Raw genomic sequence first — 13,976 nt, 5'->3', positions numbered from 1 at the left:
TACAGACACCTCCTGGAATTGGAGTTACAGAAGATTGTTAGCTATCAAGTGCAAGGAATCAAACCCAGGTCACCTGGTGTTAGGAGCAGGTGTGGCGGCAGTCCTAAAGGCGCCAGGGACTGCAGCTAAGTCATATGACTTTCACCTGACTTCCTCATATAAGACACAAACATCTTGAGTGCTGCGCAGGTGTACCAGGATACAGGTGAATCCAATTTGGTGGAGATTTGCCCCTGCTGCCCTGATTAGCTGAAGCTTCGTGCCTGGTGAGGTGGCATGGCCTGCGGTGCGTGGATGAGAGAGAGTATAAAAGAGTGAGAGGCCCAGGGTTCGGGGGAGATATATAAACAAGGGAGATATAAAAACAAGGGAGATATAAAAACAAGGGAGATATATAAACAAGGGAGATATAAAAACAAGGGAGATATAAACAGGGGAGATATAAACAAGGGAGATATATGGAGAAAGAAGAAACAGGACTGAATAAATGTGTGCAGAAGGATCCTGTAGCAGCGTCGTTCTTCCTGGCCTGTTGAGTGCGCGCAACAAGTGGTGCCGAAACCCGGGACAGGACGAGAAAATCCGGGACGAGAAGATCTGAGACGAGAAAACCCGGGAAAAGAAACATCTTCAGGCATGAGCGAAGACCCCCTGCTACAGGAAGGATTCAGAACTGCATCACTGGGAAGGAGCGGTTAATAAAGGTTCCCGTAAAACAGACTGTTGAGAAGGATCCGGCGTGGATTCAGAACTCTTCAGCTGGGGAACGGTACTGATGAAGAGAAAGAAGAAAGATGAAGACTGAATAAACTGCTGTTAGAAGGACTGGTGGTCGTGTCGTTCTTGCTGGTCGAGAGCGGGCGCGACAATTGGTGGCCCGTACGGGGAACTGACTCCCCCACCGAGTTCAGAACTTTCAGCAGTCAGTGGTTGCCGGCAGGGTAAGTTCATGGTGAGTGAAACTTGGGACCCCAGAAGTTTGGGAAGGACCTTGGATAAAATAGAGGCAAGCATAAAGTTGCCAGGAAGCAGGCACAAGGTAACAAAAGGTTCCTGGCTTTGGGACAAGTTAAGGTTCCCGGTTTGGGGACAAGTTAAGGAACTATGATAACCTCAGTGTAGTGATCAATAGATCCTCGCTGTGTAGTTATGCTTTTTTCTCCCATTGACCCTTTGTGGGTAGGTCTGATAGTTTTGGTCTTGTTTGTTCTGATATATGGACTCTGTTACTGTTTGAATCAAGAGGCAGTCAAGACAGGTCAGAAAATCCTTACAGAGCAACAAGAAAGTATGTCGGAAGAGAAGGGCTTAAAAAGAAAAAGGAAAAAGAAAGGAGACACAGTGTTATCAGGTGGACAGAAAGGACAAAATAAAAGAGCCGAGGTGGAGGAGGAAGGCGAATTAGCTTCTGTGCCTCCTCCCTATGCCTCCTCAGCAGTGAAAACTTGACTCTCATATTGACTTCCCAGATGGACACACAGGTGATTGAGGTTATGGTCTCATTACCACGAGGTATTGTGTCCATCTCCCCTGGGGATCGAGTAGATCAGGTGTTGACGTGGGCGAGAGGGTCTGTTTGTGTGTTTCCACAGGACCAGACGGAACCTCTTTGGGTGCCGGAGAGATTGGTGAGACGCTGCAAGAATGAGGCTCCTGATCCAGTTGCCCCTGTGGATGTGGTGGATGATCCCACAAGCACAAAGGATGGAGCCAAGATGAGAGATCCTTTCGTTATTCCAGAAGCCGATACCAGCTCGACATGACATTCAAATTTTTCCACGCTTTTTGATCCCTGAATTCCCCTTAAAGAGATAGCCCCGCTGGCCATCTATCCCTTGCGTCAGGGAAGATGAGCGGGGATGAGAGCCCTGGGATGTATGCTTGTTATAGTGTGTGTGTGTTTTGTGTTTGGCACATGTGTTAGGTGCAGAGTGTGCAGGCCCGCACTTTCGCCATGGTAGCGTAGGCTTTTGCTGCAGTGGAGGCGGGACAATCTCCTCAGATTCGGTTTGCCGCTCTAAAAGAAATTATGCTGCGTTATGCCATGGGGTGCGAGGCTAAGCACTGCACAGAGGATAGCGTTCTGTTGGCATCCTGTGGAAGGCACGTCTGATTGCATGAAGGTTCCGTGTCCTAGTTCCCTTCCCCCAGGAAAAACGACACGGGAGCTGGCCAAGACCTCTCTGGGTGATGAGCCTAAGGGATGGTTTTGTGTAGGGCCCCTATGCTTGCACACTGGGGATCAGACCTCTACCTTCACCCATGAGGCTTGCTTGCAGCAATTAAGATCTGGCCATAGGTTAATTAATATCCTGGCCTTTTGATGCACCTGCCACAAGCAAAACACAATCTCCCCAGGTGTGGCTTGGCATGATAGAGAGGTAGTCAGTGATAAGACTCCCTGGGCATGTCACCAACCTAAGACAGGGATCAAACCAATGCTGTTTGTCACCCAAGGACGGGTAAGGGGCATGGCTGCGGGGGGCTATCTACAGACATTCTCTCTGCCAAAAAAGAAAAAAGGGGGAATTGTTAGGAGCAGGTGTGGCGGCAGTCCTAAAGGCGCCAGGGACTGCAGCTAAGTCATATGACTTTCACCTGACTTCCTCATATAAGACACAAACATCTTGAGTGCTGCGCAGGTGTACCAGGATACAGGTGAATCCAATTTGGTGGAGATTTGCCCCTGCTGCCCTGATTAGCTGAAGCTTCGTGCCTGGTGAGGTGGCATGGCCTGCGGTGCGTGGATGAGAGAGAGTATAAAAGAGTGAGAGGCCCAGGGTTCGGGGGAGATATATAAACAAGGGAGATATAAAAACAAGGGAGATATAAAAACAAGGGAGATATAAAAACAAGGGAGATATATAAACAAGGGAGATATAAAAACAAGGGAGATATAAACAGGGGAGATATAAACAAGGGAGATATATGGAGAAAGAAGAAACAGGACTGAATAAATGTGTGCAGAAGGATCCTGTAGCAGCGTCGTTCTTCCTGGCCTGTTGAGTGCGCGCAACAACCTGGAAGGGCAGCCCAGTGCTCCTAACCACCGAGCAGTCTACCCAGTCCTTGTTTTTACATAAAGTTGGGTGGGTTGGGGAGGGAGGAGTTGGGGGATGGGAATGAGAAAGAATATGGTAAAAATATACTGCATAAAAATCTTAAAGAATAACAAAACTTAAATAGGAAGAAAGAAAGGATGGAAGAAAGGAAGGAAGGGAGGGAGGGAGGGAGGGAGGGAGGAAGGAAGGAAGGAAGGAAGGAAGGAAGGAAGGGGTCATACTAAGTCTTAAGTCGGCATCTGCTAAGAGGTATTTTTCTCTCCTTTATTTTAGAACTTCCTGCTCATTATTAATCTGAATTTTTAGCATAGTCATTCTTAAGAAATATTCAGCAATTGATCTCATGCCCAGTTCATGTTTTTTAATTTTTTAGCGAGGTGATTAAATGAGCGTGCTGGACCAAGAAGGGTAGAGAGTAGAAGAGTGTTGGGACCAGTAGATGGGCAGATGTTGTTTTTCTTATGAGTGAATTTTTAAAATCAGCTCCTTTGAGAATTTTGTATAATATATTTTGATCATATTCACTCCTTCCCATTGTTCCCACCAGATCCACTCCTTCCCCTTACCTGTCCACACACATTTATGTTCTCTTTTTCTTCTATAAGAAACACATTGTTAAGTTTCAAGCCCAGGACAAACAGATGAGGTGCCTATTTAACATAACAAAGCAGACCTGGCCTCCAGGTTCTCCCAGCATCCCCTAGTCCCTATCTGTTACTGGATATGGCTGGCATACCCTGCCCACTACTGTGAACGCTCCATCCAGCCCAGGGGCTGGGCTGTCCTTCCCCCAGAGGCTCTTCCCTGTATAATCCAGACACTTTGGTTCCTCGCCCCTTTGGTACCTTTGACCTGGCTGCTGCAGCTCATTCTTCTCTCTCTCCTCTCTCTTCCCCTCCCCATGTCCCACATGGCCCAGCTCAGCCTGGTCATGATCATTCTGGACTCTCCCGGCTGTGTCTGCCTCTGGCTCTGCTCTCCCACATCTCTATAATAAACTTCATCCTCCATCATACCTAGGAACAGTCATGTCCTTTACTTTCCTTTTTCTTTCTTTTTTTTTTTTTCCTTTTTAGTTCACTCACACACCAAGCGCTGTGTTCCTGTATGCTCTTGGATGTGTGATCTTCAGTGGAGCATGGTCAACTGACTTTCTCCCTCTTCACAGCCATCAATTGCCATTGTTCCTTAGCTGCAGGTGGGACTTTGCTACCACCTCTCCTTTCTGTAATGAGATTTCGACTGGATTGAGCTTTGCAACTCTTATGTGCATTGTCTTAGCTGCTGTGGATGCTTATGTGCCTTGCTGAGTCTAGGAAACAGTGTTCTTATAGTTGGCCACTGACTCTGGCTCTTACAATCTTTCTGTCCTCTTTTCTTTCATGATTCCTAAACCTTGAGTGGGGGTGCTATGTTATACACGTCCTGTTTAGAGTAGAGACAGATAAGTAACATTAAAGATATCTTGAGAAAGTCATATGGAAACCTACTACTGTAGAAGCTTCCTAAAACATCCACATGCACACATATTAATAGATATTCAATGGAGTTACCCTGTAACAGGGCAACCCTACCAGATACCACAGGCCAACAAATGAAAAGCCATAACCAGGAATAGCTTACCTGTTTTGGAGTTGTTGTTCAGTGAAGTCCCATAGATACCCCAAATTACTGGATATTGCCAATGTTCTTGGTTACCCCCAGAACTTGGCGGTAAAACTATTGCCGGAGATGTCATATATAGGAGCACAAGACATAAGGAATTCAAGCTGGTACTGACCTGGGAGCTTCATCACTACTGGCAAGAATTCATAGTGCTGGAAGGTGATGTGCATGCTACCAGAGGAGAAACGTAGGGAGCAGTCTTGCCTAGTGTGCACTTTGTGAGCTGCAACAATTGCTGGCCTGGAAAGATATGTCAGTTGGTACAATCATGGCATGGATATTTTAGGAGTAACCAACCACTTTCTGACTGGATTTAAGGCCTTATCTACAAGTTGAAAGAAAACTGTATCTGACACAGATATCAGAGCCAGGAACTTGGGGCATCTTACATAGGTCATATGAGAGACCTACAATTATTACTGTGCTATATTGGTATAGTATCCCCGATGCACTGTTTCAGGCTAGTTCTCACCTTCATTTTGCAATATTTCCTGCATGATCCCGTTATCCCTCTCCTGGGCTATGGCCATCTCTAGGGTTGCTTCTGTTGAGTGGTTTTATGGCTATCGTCATGTGAATCAGTCTTAAAATCCCCTGTTGGAGAGATATAGGAAATAGGGATACTTGAAGTAAATGAATGTTGCCTGAGAACACAGAACTACCCAGCAGAACAGCTGCACTCAGAATGCTAACCCTGTAATCTCTGTGTTCTCCCCACTCTCCTGGATTGGTTCACATTTAAGGAAACCACGTTGACTATTATTCTGCCTGTCAACACGTGGGGACCAAGGCGACCCCCTTGTCAGATCTGTACCGCTTCATTGGCTTGTAGGGCTGTAGAAGTTGAAAGAAGCAATTGATGACACTAAGCTCATCTCACAACTTCCTCCTTCAGAGGGTTTGAGGCAAGACAGCAAGGAATCCAGACTGGCCTGATGCTCCCAAGTAAGAGAATTTCACCCAAATTCAGATTTAAAAGTTGCCACCAACCATTTGAAGTTTTTTTTCCGGTGTCTGCTTTATGTATAAAATGGCTTGCAAACTCATCCCTATTGGGCAATGTTTGCGAAAATAAAGGAGTCCAGCATTTCCATCTGCATGAAGATGATCTAATAATGTCTATTACAGCTCACTTGCAGAAAGATAAAACCTACATAAAATTTAAGGAACACATATTTTAGGGTTCAGAGAAAGCCTCCCACTCTTCAGTAGCTCAGAGCATGTACACATCTTTGTTTGATCATCTTGATTTTTGTCAGCAGTTTTCACTGGGGAATGAATAAAATGGAGATGATTAGCCCCAAAATAGATCATCTGAGGAAGATGAAGAAAAATCACCTGCCAAGAGAGTCTGTCCTTGTCACCAGCATCCCTCCCAGGATTAAAGACATGCTGCGCCTCTTCCCTCCCCACAAGCTGTGTGTGTGTGTGTGTGTGTGTGTGTGTGTGTGTGTGTGTGTGTGTTTTCAGGCCTCCCTGCTGCAGGCACCGGCTGCCCCAGTCCATATCCACATTCTCAGGACACCGTTCACAGTGTGGAAGCTTCTTCCTTTAACATGAGGACACACTCAGGACTCAAGTCCACTTCTGTCTTAGGTTTATTCCCCTTTGCTTTCACAAAATGATTGCACAAGCAACTGGAGGGGGAAAGGGCTTATTTGTGCCACAATTCCAGGTTACAGTCTGTCATTCTGGGGAAGTTAAGGTACCAGGAACCTGATCAGTTAGTCACATTACATCCACTGTCAAGAGCAATGAATTAATACACATACCCTGTGCTCAGCTAAACTCTATGGCCCTTGCTGGCAGATGAATCAGAATTCTGGTGCATAATGAGCAGCCCCACATACCATAAATACAGAGGCATTATTTCCTCTGTCCTCTCATGCCATTAGTGGAAGAGATGATAAGGCAGCTTAGCATCTTGTCAATTTCCTGTGTTGCCTTCTGGATCGGGAATCTTCTCTTTGCCAGTCCAGATCTACTTTTTAACCTTTCCATCTTTCTTAGACCACAAAACCTGGCCCAAATGAATGTCTATAGACTCTAGACTCGAGCTTTCTAGTGTCTGGTTGGGTTTAGCTGACATATGTCACCAACAGGATGTGGGGGTGAAGTGTGAGAGAGATGGAGGTGCTAATTATTGAAGCTCCATGCCTTCCAGTTCTGGATGTTTCTACATAGGTGGCTGCACCCCACTTCACTGGGTGGGTTGTCCTTATAGTTACTTGCACTGGGCACCAGGGTGTCCTTTTCCTAGGAGGGTTCAGGCCAAGAGATGGTAATGAAGGCAGTAGGCATGGTTGCTTTCCTAAGTTCATGTACACCTTTGGAAGACAGTCCCTTGGCTAATTATGACATCCCCACGGGGTCCGGCTGACTCCTTGGTTTTCTCCCTGACCTTTTTTTCTTATCCTCTTTGCTCCTCCCCTCTGTCTCCCTCATCTGTCTATTTTTCTTTCTATTCTTATTCTCTCTCTAATCTTCATCTCTTCACGTGACATTTATAGCCATATCCTTCACTACAGTAATATTAAGTTTATTTACCTTATTTAGGGGTGAAGATATTCTTCAAGTAGTAAAATAATGAGTTTTTAAAATATGTGAGAAATATTGCTGTTACTGAGAACATAAAAGTGTTTTCCAGAACAACCACTCTGGAAAACAGTTTGGCGGTGTCTTGAAGAGAAACACACACACACACACACACACACACACACACACACACACACACATCTGTTACATGGTTCAATCAGAGCACTCATAAATATTTACTTAAGAAAGCAAGAAGCAGGGCTGGTGAAATGGCTCGGTGGGTAAGAGCACCCAACTACTCTTCCAAAGGTCCAGAGTTCAAATCCCAGCAACCACATGGTGGCTCACAACCATCTGTAACGAGATATGATGCCCTCTTCTGGAGTGTCTGAAGACAGCTACAGTGTACTTACATATAATAAATAATAAATAAATCTTAAAAAAAAAAGAAACAGATTGCTAAAGAATGCTGGCACCCATATGTTTTTTTTTTGTTTTTTTTGTTTTTTTGTTTTTGTTTTTTTTTAAAGAAAGAAAACAAGAAGCCCAGATAGACTTTTACATGAATTTGCATAGCAAATTCTTCATTTAAAATGGCTCAAAAAAAAAAACAAAAAACCAAACAAACCCCTTTGGATATGGTAATATGTGCTCAGGATCCCACAAGCAGGAGGCAGAGTGAGGAGGTACCCGAGTTCCTGGACAACTTGAACAACCCTCCAGGCTCCATCTCAAGGAAACAATCAAGTGCCCCAGATGGAAACAACCAGCAGTTGACTACATAAACCAAATACAGTGCACATCAGAAAAGGAGACTTATTGATAAACACAGCAACCCAGACAAGTCTCAAAACAACTAGGCTAAGTAAAAGAAGTCAGATAAAAGTGTTACAGTTCATGATCCATGTTACCACTACTGTAGAGACAGGACATAAGCCAGTGGTTGTGGGAAGGCCAGAGCCTCAGCGGTTACAGGGAGTGTGGACGAGCTTTGGAAGTGTGGAAGAAATGAATGCATATGCCAATATATCAAGCTGTGCACCTTCAACATATGTAATTTCATGTCTCGGTTCTACCCCAAGGAAGCTGGTAAAAGCAACACGCTGTGATGGGGCTAAACACAGCGTATTAGTTTCCCATTGCAGTTGTGATAACTCACCATGTATTTACTGGCTTAATACAATATATTAGTTCTTATACTTCCAGAGGTCAGAGATCTGAGCTTAATCTCAGGATAAAGTCAATGTGTTGACAGGGCTGGTGTTTCTGAGAGTTATTAGGGGAGAGTCCGTTTTCTTTTCGTCTTCTGTCTTGTGTGCTGGAGACACTGCCTCATCTTTGAGGAGCATCATACTTTCTCTCCCATGGTAAAGTCACCTTCTCTTTTCCTCCCTCACTTTTAAGTACACTGTGAGTACATTAGAACCTGGTTATGCCTGGCAGTGGTGGTGCACACCTTTAATCTCAGCATTCAGGAGACAGAAGCAGGTGGATCTCTGTGAGTTCAAGGCCAGCCTGGTCTACAGAGTGAGTCCCAGGACAGTCAGAGCTGTACAAATAAACCCTTCTCAAAAAATCCAATAAACCAAAACCCAACCCAACCCAACCCAACCCAAATGAACCCAGTCAGATAAATAAGAACAATATCCCCATCTAAAGATCTTTAACCTAATCATACATGTAAAGTATTTTTTTTTTAATCACAGAAGACAATAGTTACAGGCTTGAAGGACTAATATAGTTACCTTTGGGACCAATATGTAGCTTGCCCATAGCTGGCATATTGTTCATTCTGCAAAAAATGCCCATTACCTGCTGTCTGGAAATAGCCTATCCCTTTCTGTTTGCACGGAGGGATTTATAGGCAGCCTTGGCTCCTGAAGAGAAGGAGCACTTTCCAGGTTGGACACTCTCGGAAAAAGCTCGCTGTGCAGAAATCATTAGCTGTGTGCTTTCTTGTGCAGAATTTTAAAGCATCCTCAGGGTATCAGCTTACATGCATCTAGCGTTCTCTCACACAAGCCAGCCTTTGTCTCGAGGAAAAAGCTCAGGCGACTGTGAGAGAGACGGCCATGTTGTGTAGAGCCAATCCTTATCATAGAGGTTTCAATCTGTGGTTTGTTAATTTATCTTTAATGATGGCTCTGGTCTGAATAGTGAAGTCTCGGGAAAATCCTCACCTGGATTACTCTGTAGGATTCAGATCCCAGCCAACATGTACAGCCACCTGTAGGGAGCTTTGCTATAGTGTTCTGATTCCCAAGGGAGGATGGACCTTCTAAGCTCTGTGGATCTCAGGCTCTGGTCTCGCTGTTCTTCCTCAGAAAAGCAGGAGACTAGAAGCTGCTTTATGCCGGCAGATGGGGTCAGAGAGAGGCTTTAGGATGGGGGAGGTAGCGGATGGAGTCAGGTAAGGCTATTGTTGTCTAAGCCTCTGTGGTGGCTGCCTTGTTCCACACCAGCAGGGGCTCAATATGTGGAAGCCATGCCGACTAATCCAAAATTATCTCAAGACTGGGTATTATCCGTTATATGAGCTCCTCCAAAGGGGAGAATCATAAACAAATGAGAAACACAGACTTAAATATGGCCTGTGTACCTGTGTGCATATGTGTCTTTAGCAATGTCTTTGATGCCCCCGGCGTTGTTAGTTCTCAGGCTGCAAAGTGAGGGGCTATCTGCATACACAAAACACTTGCTGAAAGCAGGGGAGCTCGCATTTGTTCTTACTTGCTTCTCTGACAGGCTGGACTCCCACACTTTGTGGAGTCTGGAGACCCTGAAGCCTGGGGAAAAGGTGTAGAGGCAGGGTCAGGCATGGGCGTGGCTTGAAGTTCCTTCCCTTGCCTGAAGGGGTCAGCAAAGGACTAGGTAGGGCAGAAACTTTTTTTGACTCTCAGGAGAGCCCCAAGTCCCCTGGAGGACAGATCTGCCTGGCTGCTTGTGGTTTCTCTGCCCGGATATTGCCAGATCTTGACCCATGTGTTCATGTTCCCTGTTTCTGTCGAGATTCTCAGGTGGGCCTTAGTTGCTGAGACTACAAAGATAAAGATGGGGAATGGACTCAGAGGCCCAGATGGAATGGTCTTCTTGAACATTCCTGGGATGTTTGTGTCCCAGCCAGGGCCTGCAGCCAAGCCACTAATGAGAGGAAGATCATTTCTGCATTAAATAAAATTGTGGCTGAATGAAGATGTAGGAATAAAGTAACAGTTCTAACGACCCCCCCCGAAACCCCCTCTCCCCAAACCTTTCACTTCTCAAATTGCATGCAGTCATCTGACTCCTTGTTTCTGTGCTAGGAAAACGATGGGCCATCTGAGTGAGAGGCTGGAGGAATGGTCATCTTGCTTCTCGCTCTTTGTGTCTGGAAGGTGAAGTTAGCCAGGAGACACCGAGGCAGAGGGGGACAGTAAGCAACAAATGCAGATGCCCTAGACGACATCTCACACTCCACAAGTTTTCTTTGGTTGCCACAAATTCAAAAGTTATATTCCCAGTTAAAAAATATATTCTAACATTTCTGTCTTAATTCAAATATAAGAATAGATCCTTATTACAAAAGAATTAGGAAAACTAAAGCCTCTTTTTGCTTTTGCTTTCAGTTGGCCAGTTGTATTGAGGAAAATATCCTTCTCTCTGTATGTAGTGGCTTAAAAATGTGTTTATGAATATTTGATGCTGTTTTCTTCGAAAGGTAAAGCTTGACGATTTGTGCTGTCTAAGGTCAGAGTGTGAGGGTTAATGCGACTGAGGCCTCTTCTCAAGCCATCACCTCTGGGATAACGGCCATGCTGTGAAGACATTCAGGTAGACACATCTGTAGATGGACATGTCTGGTGTTGAGGAATTGAAGCTTCTTGCCAACAGCCGTGTGAGCAAACCATAAGGAAATGATTAAAGAAAGCTGTGGGTCTACCTCAGCGGCAGAGCAACTACTGTCTTGCATGTCTGAGGCTGGGGGTTCAATTCCCAACACCATAAGAAGTTACTAGCGTAGATCTGCTAACCTGTGAAGTCATAGACGTCTCAGACATCCGATCTCTCTGCAACTCAAGACTTCTCAGGAGCAGCGGCAGCACACACAACCCCAGGCACGTGTCTACACTGACAGAGCACCCACACTATTATATGATGGCTATTTTAATAGCCTGGCTTGTATGGTGGTTGCTGGCATTTGCTGCCCTGGCTGCCCTTGAGAGTTAGAGGCCAGGATGACTCAGGTCCTTTGTCTCGGAAATTCGGCTTCTAAGTACGCTTATGAAGAAAGGGGGGTACACTTGAGTGTATATGGATGTCTGCTGATACCACTGTCAGTGCAAAACCACAGACCTCACCTTAACAGGAAATAAGATTCATTCTGGAGCCAAATATGAATGAGCATGGTATGAGGACACATTTAGGTTACCCCAAATTCCATCTTCCGATGTGAAAGCAGATTCTAGAAGCTTTCATAGTAACAGAACAAAGAAATGTTACAAATCAAGGTATTCTTGGAAACACATTGGCAGAAAGCTCAGAGAGGCATCACAGCCAGGTGGAGCATCTCAGTTATAGGCCTCACGTGTTCTCTGATAGCATTCTTAGACTTTTTATTGGTAGAAAAATATATCTTTTCTTTTCTTAAGGTTGTTAATCAAGATGTTAGGTCTGACACATAGGTGGGTAAGAGATGTCTTGTTAGGAGGCTAAACATGGCTCAAGATAAACTGTAATTGAACTGTAGATCTGAAGCATTTCAACTTCCTAAACCACTGACATTCCCATACCACCGAGCCAGCCAATCAGCCGCTGCAGGCACAGGCACAGCATCCCAAGAATTCTTGTTCATAAAACCTAGTGGTGTAAGGACGGGCTCACTTTCTCCAACAATCAAAGAATAAAGGCAAGCAAGGTTTGAAAGTCAAGTGAAACCCAAATTTATTTAAAGGGGACAGTTTTATTAGTGTTTAAAGAATTCCCGAGGAGGGCAACTATAAATGTCAGAAGCTGTTGGGAGGAGAGTGGAGAGGAGGCCCAAAAGCCATATGATGTTTGAGCTAAGACAGCACAAAGGACAGCCACGTGGCAGCCACATGGTCGGGTGTGTAGCTTTAGAGAAAGAGTAAGGGAGTGTCAGAAAAAGCACATTTAGGTTCTGGCCAGCATCACGGGAACTGCACGAGGGGGCAAGAATTCTGGGAAGGAAAAAGAAATCCATTCTCTATTGAAGGGATGACTACTCCACCTGTCTCCCTTGCGTGGTTTGAGGGCTGTCTCTTCGCCAGGCTACTGACCTGCCCATCTGGATTAACTGGTCTAGGTTTTGGGTAGCTTGGAATATTAGGCCTCTATGAAGGCTAGAGACTTTATCCTTTTGCCCAGAAGACACGGGTTTTTCTTCAATGGGCCTAAACTGTTGCTGTATGATCAACCCCTCTGAGAAGGTAAGCCTAAAATCATTCAGGAGACGGGCTGGAGTGGGTTGCTGGGTATTATCCATTTTCACTACGAAAATCTAGAGACACAGTTCTGATGCTGTCCTCTAGAAGAGAAGAAAGTTTGTTTTATTTTTATTTCTGTGTCTCTTGTATGCGCCTATGTATGGAAGCCAGGAGAGAGTATCAGGTCCCCTGGAGCTGGAGTCGTTGTGAGTCGCAAGATGTGGGTGCTGGGAACTGAACTTGAGTTCTCTGGGAGAGCAGCAACTGCCGAGCCATTTCTCTAGACAAGAAGATATTATTTATGTCTGAACTGGAGTTTCAGCTACCATCCTTCATTCCTTTCCTCAGGAATAGCTCCAGCACTCTTCAGTGCTAATTTAGGTAGAAGAGAGAAACCTGGCATTTCTGTCAATGAACCAAGGACATCCCCACAATTGCTGTGTTTGTGGTCCCTGTCCTCTGCTGCCTCTCTAGCTTCTGCTCCTGTTCCTATCCCTGGTGCATCCAAAAACCTGATATTCATTATTAAAAGTGGTTATATCATTATATAGACTATATATTCCTGTGGTTACATCAAGGGAGTAGTGACTCCATTTACCTGAAGGATCCCGGGACCTTCATTAAGCTTGACACCCCCTCATGCCTATACATATAATTCATTGGAGGCATGGATTGTTGCATGGCTATATTCTTAGGTATTCCTGGAACTCTGAGTTCCATGCGGCATAACTACTGGGTTAAGCCACTGCCCTCACATCTGATCCCACTGTGTTTCCTATAATAGAGCTTCCTGGAAACTGTGGAGTTGTCAGAAACTAGAGGCCGGTAAATGACTCTGTTTCTCCTTCATTCCGTCTCAGATGCAGGAGGACACAGCAGGACAGCGTCCGGGCTGGAACAAGAAGAACTTTTCTTTCTAAGCCAGAATTTTCTTACTACAGTTGGTTATATCATCCCTGGTCTTACAATGGGAGCAGGCTGATTTTCTTTTGGTGTTGACATTGGTTTGGCCACAAGCTTCTTTTTGACAGAATGTCTCCAGTCACAAGACAGGATTCCTACACATGCCCTTGCTCAATCAGCTCAGTGAGAAATGTTTGCAGAGTTAAAGTTATCTCTCCAAGTAATCTTGCTTCAAGTAGACAATACAAGGAAAGAGAGATAGAGGAACTGTCCCAGCTCCATATGGCTGCAAACATTACTGCCATCTCATTTCTATAAAGAGTTCTGGTCACCACACACACACACACACACACACACACACACACACAGACACACAGACACAGACACA

At 45.0% G+C, this 13,976-nt stretch overlaps 1 long non-coding RNA gene across 1 annotated transcript; it reads right to left on the bottom strand.

Annotated features, from left to right (window-relative positions):
• Positions 1-4,106: 4,106 nt before the first annotated feature.
• Gm52145 lies at positions 4,107-9,582 on the bottom strand. The gene is made up of 3 exons (XR_003951215.1): positions 9,443-9,582; positions 5,200-5,321; positions 4,107-4,967 (listed from the first exon to the last, which is right to left on the bottom strand). It is a non-coding gene; the product is annotated as a predicted gene, 52145 (long non-coding RNA).
• Positions 9,583-13,976: the final 4,394 nt, after the last annotated feature.

Source organism: Mus musculus, chromosome 14, assembly GCF_000001635.26.
Source record: "Mus musculus strain C57BL/6J chromosome 14, GRCm38.p6 C57BL/6J".
Taxonomy (NCBI): Eukaryota; Metazoa; Chordata; class Mammalia; order Rodentia; family Muridae; genus Mus; species Mus musculus.
The sequence above is the reverse complement of the archived record's forward strand: the minus strand, read 5'-3'. Positions and strand labels throughout refer to the sequence as shown.